This window comes from Squalius cephalus (genome assembly GCF_949319135.1).
Source record: "Squalius cephalus genome assembly, chromosome: 15".
Lineage (NCBI taxonomy): Eukaryota > Metazoa > Chordata > Actinopteri > Cypriniformes > Leuciscidae > Squalius > Squalius cephalus.
In genome coordinates, this window is record NC_137136.1 from 16,974,598 (window position 1) to 16,979,879 (window position 5,282).

Consider the following 5,282-nt stretch of genomic DNA (forward strand, 5'->3'; position numbering starts at 1 on the left):
TGCATTTTGATGACAGGAATACAAAGGCACTTGTCTGACACCACAGAACAAAACATTTAAGTTTGCTGCTTTGCATGTTATAAGATTCACAACTGGCGAGATCTTATCTTTTCTTTTGCTGCAGTAAAGAGTCAGTCAGCTATTCGAGGGTTTTCAGGCTAAGGCAAAACAACCAAATTATTTCTCCAAACCAGTTGACATTTTTTAATTTTTATTTAATTAAAACGTACCAAACAATAAAGAATCGTGTTATTATTGTCTCTGCAACAGACATCTCAGTTACTGTCCAATGTAAATGCTTTGGGTAGTTGACATAAAAGTGTGATTTGCAACACTTCATCTAAAATGTTTATATAACCTCATAGTAATTGTGATGCTATATTTAATCTAAAATTAATTTAAAAAAATGAAAATAGTTTTTTAGAATTATTATGCATGCTGTTAGATCAGACCTCTTATTAACTAAATGACTACATTCAATATTTGCACTTTTTTATTTATTTATTTATTTGTTACACTGCAGGACTAGTGAACTGTCTGAAATTTACAAGGATTAAAAAATGGTGACCAGTTATATAACCTAAACTATACACTTTTACACATACATTTTAACCTATTGAAATTCTGTATGAAAATAAGTATTACTACATATTTAAAGCAGTTCCATCATGTTGCTAAATGGCACCATCAGGCAAAGAGGCTTCTAGTACACCACTGAAATCAATAAAAGAATGTGGTGTATTGGTCCAAAGAAATTCATCATTCTATATTCCTTTACTAGGATTTCTAAACCAGCCGAACTTACTGGCCAATGTCTATTTTATCAACAATGACGTTTTGCAACATTTTCATGCTTGAATTCAAAGACTACTCTGTATAGACAGCAACAAATGACACCACTTAGGCTACTTATTTAGAACAGAATGAAAATGATTAATTTATTAATTATTATATGCTCCATATAAGCATGCAAATATGCATTTCTAGGATAAATAAAGCACTGCTTGTGCACTATTAACTGGTCAGACTGACTGCTTTCCAAATTATTTTGTATCTCTTTTCGAACAGACAGAATCTGCTTTACAGGTTCTGTCATAACCTGACATTCCATGAATATTGCTGTAAACCTGTTAAGGGATAGTTATAAAAGGTTCTACATGTATGTAAGCTTTTTTAAGCGAATTGGGCAGGTCTAATAGTGCCGACTACTGACCTATACATGCTACTACAATTGAAATCATAGATAAAGTGCACATTATTGCTTCGCCAATGTCCTTTTATGAAGAACATAATTCACTGGCCCTGACTGGATCTTTGTGTCAATAAACACGAACGGACTGCATAATTTTGAGTAATATATCACGTGATCTATTGGCTTATTATTATGCAAGCCTCCCTGGGCTCATATATCAGCTGTCCTAAAGAAGAAAGGGAGCACAAAGTTCATGTTAATGAATAAAACGCATCTGGGTCAACTGTGGTAATTAAGTAAAGTAGATTTTTAGAATAAAGTAAGTATTTTAAAACAAAGAGCACTAGAGAGGGTGAGTTTTACAGAAACGTGTGTTATCAGCGTGTTGCCAGATATATTCACAAGCAAAATAAGCGAATATTAGCAAAAATGTCATTGATCTTTATAGAAAAAAAAAATTGATTACATAAAACATAGATGAAGCAAGGACAAAACTGCAACAGTGCAACTTATAAATAATACATTTTCAATATTTGTTTAATATTGTTTAATTAGGCCTATTGGTTCATTAAAAAAATATTTTACATATATTGTACCTGTCAAAAGATTGAAAACATTAAATTTTTTGGAAAGAAGTCTCTTATACTCACCAAGGCTACAATTTGTGATGGCAAAGCCTATAGTGAAATACCCATTTGTCAATTGATAACACAATAAAGTTAAAAACTTGTTTTCACTGAGGTCCTAGTTTTAAAATGACATAATGTAATATCCACAAGACTTTACCTAGTATTATAATAATGTTTCTCACTTACCCTAGAGACATATTAAAATATGTAGGAGCTCTTTTATTGATTATTGATTATTATAGGCCTACCATTTTTAGTTTTACTCTGCTTTTTATATCGAGATGTCTAAAATGGGATACATCAACATTATGTAAAACAAATAAAACCTAAAACCTTCCGTATCAATTTATTTTGAGATTTTTGTAAGTTATCCAACTATACATGAGACAAATCAGACATCCAATAAAATGACTGCACTAAACATGATGCAAGTACTTTGAAATTTTGTTTATTCAGAAAAGTATACAAATATGGCAAGACATTTTTTATAGTATTAACCTAAAGTTTTCATAGCCATACTTGCACCACTAAAATCATTATCAAGGACACATCTAAGATCACTAACAATATAGTTGATATTACACAGAGACCTTGTTCAATTTACTTTTAGACCCAAATAATATAGATATTTATATTCAGCATCATTACTTCAGCATCATTACTCCAGTCTTCAGTGTCACATGATCCTTCAGAAATCATTCTAATATGCTGATTTGATTCTCAAGAAACATTTCTTCTTATTATTATTATTATCAATGTTTGTTGAAAACATTTGTGCTTCTTAACATTTTTTGTGGAAATGCTGATACCTTTTTCAGGATTATGATAAATAAAGTTCAATGAACAGAATTTATTTGCATTTATTAAATGTATTTATTACATTTATTAAAGCATTTGTTAAATAGAAATCTTTTGTAACATTATAAAAATCTTCACTGTCACTGATCAATTTAAAGCATCCTTGATCATGATAGGCTATTCATTTATCTCTTTTATTTTTACCACAAATGTTTGAATGGTATCATTGTTTCCACAAAAATGTTAAGCAGGTGTTAGGGGGTAACAGTTTAGGACCCAAGGACCAGATGTTTGAAAGAAGACCCGGAGTCAGAATTACAATAAATTGAAGAAAAGTTTTACTGAAGATCAGCAGAAGTCAGCTTCAAGACTCACACAGGAGTTCGTAGGCCGCCCCGCTCACAGTTACAAAGATCACAGCAGTTATACCCTACACCAGGGGTGTCAAACTCATTTTCATTGAGGGCCACTTCAGCATTATGGCTGCCCTCAAAGGGCCAGTTGTAACTGTAAGACTTTTAATTTTTTTTATATATTGTCTCTTTATTTGATTATTACTTATTTAAGTTATAATATTGTATATGCATTTGCAGGGGTGTTTCTAGGTTTTAAAAACATCAGGGGATGAGCCCGAAACATCAGGAGCTGGGTAATAATGATTTGATACAGAGAATAATTTATATTGTATATATGCAGGGGCAAACTGGCTAAAAAATTCAGCCCTGGCACTGTAACCAGCACACATTACCACACAGTCATGCGTATTCAAATGTGAGGTATAGGGGATCGGGGACATGCTCCCCCGATAAAATTTGGATTTCTCTGACCTACATATGTGCATTTTAAGGTGTTTAAAGGCCAAAAAATTTGGATAACAATAGCTTTAAAAGCATGTCAGTGGGCAGTAGCATAAATTATGTCAAGATAACAGATTCTTAAAAATGAGAATGAGGATAAATGTTGCAATGAATTATCCACACTACAAAATGGAAATGCAGAATGTTTCTGCTTATTGTTGACAATATACAATCACATATTCCAAACAGGAACGGCCTTAAATGAGAAATCTTTCAAGGACTATTTTGCATAGATGTTACATTTCAATCAAAAACCAGTGCAATCTTTGTGTGTCCAGAGGCAAATGAGCAATTTATATTAGCATTAAAGATAGGTTTCAGCAACTTGTTTCTTTCCTGAGTTAATCAATGTTTTTGGCACTAATCAGTTTAAAGTTCAATTGTTCACTCATAAAAACAGTCACTTGTCGCCACCTACTGGCTTAATGATGCAAGTGGCGCAAACACAGACAAGCGGAGTGATACAAATGGTGAAAAGGCTAATACTGGTACCTATATTAAAATAATATAAAATATCAATATATTATTCTTCAATCAGTTCTATGCAGCAGAATCAGATTTAACAGGTTTATTTTTTGACCAATTGTCAAAATAAAGTATCCTACAAAGCTATTTTTATCAGAGCATGAGCAGAGCAGGGAGAGGACCAGTGAACGAGAGGATCGTGATTCGTGTAATTTTACCAGTGTTGCCTAGCACGGCTATAGGCCTACACACCATGTTACAGCACAGTAGTGCTATTGCAAAAAGAAACAAGTCCAGAGAAATTTCATGTCGGCACGTTTTTTTTAGCGGACTTTGCCTTTCCGGTGAGCGTGAGCAGAGCTCGCAACTCAAACACACACACACAGACACACACACGGAGGTTGCTTGCGGGACATTGAGCAGAACGCGCTGTGAACACGGAGCGGAGAGCACAGCGCGCACACACAGCGGAACTGCATCTTCGGAAGCGGACTCGCACGCAAAGTCATAAAACACGCTGAGCCAGAGTCAAACCATATATTATTATAATATTCTTTCTCTCAAGGAGAGCAACACTTTAGTCTAACTGGAAAGCTTTAACAAAGAAATGGTCCCTTAGACTATTGGCTTCAATGACCTCTATATGTTTAACATGTTGACCTTTCTCAAACACAAAACAAGTCCCTGTTTCATTTCTGGAAGCCGGGCTAAATAAACATGCACTGTTACTGTATTCGGATATCAAATACAGACATTAGAGAATACATGAAAAGAACATTTCAGTAATCACACTGGTAACTTCTATAACAAAGTAAAATCTCACAAGCCTAGAGAAGTCATTCAACTCATGTGATATTTAGAGGGAAAAATATTGATTAATAACTTAATTATAATCACTCATTATAATCATTAATAAATAAAATTATTTTTCAAATGTATTAAAATGATTTTAAATTGTAATGATATTTCACAATATTACAGTTTTTACTGTATTTTTGATTAAATAATGTAGCCTTGGTGAGCATATGAGACTGCTATCAAAAACATTTAAAAGTTGTATTGTTTCCAAACTTTTGACAAGTAGCCTATCCTACTGTACATTATGCCTATATTAAATACATTTAATATTAAACCAATAAATATATATTTTTAAATAAAATAAAATAAATCTCTTTTTACAAGCACACCTAAAAAAGGGCACATTACGCATCAATAGCTGTAGGGAGGTGGCTGGAAAAGCCCAAACCACGGACCAAAGAAGAAACAAACAACTGGGATGACAATATTGTAGTGTGTGGTTCGAACAGTAGGTGGGGATATTTGGCAGCTGTGATTAGTATT

At 33.2% G+C, this 5,282-nt stretch overlaps 1 protein-coding gene across 1 annotated transcript in view; it reads left to right on the top strand.

Annotated features, from left to right (window-relative positions):
• rps19 (ribosomal protein S19) overlaps positions 1-5,282 on the top strand; it is a 236,409-nt gene that overhangs the window by 5,909 nt on the left and 225,218 nt on the right. The gene's annotated exons all lie outside the window — the stretch shown is intronic.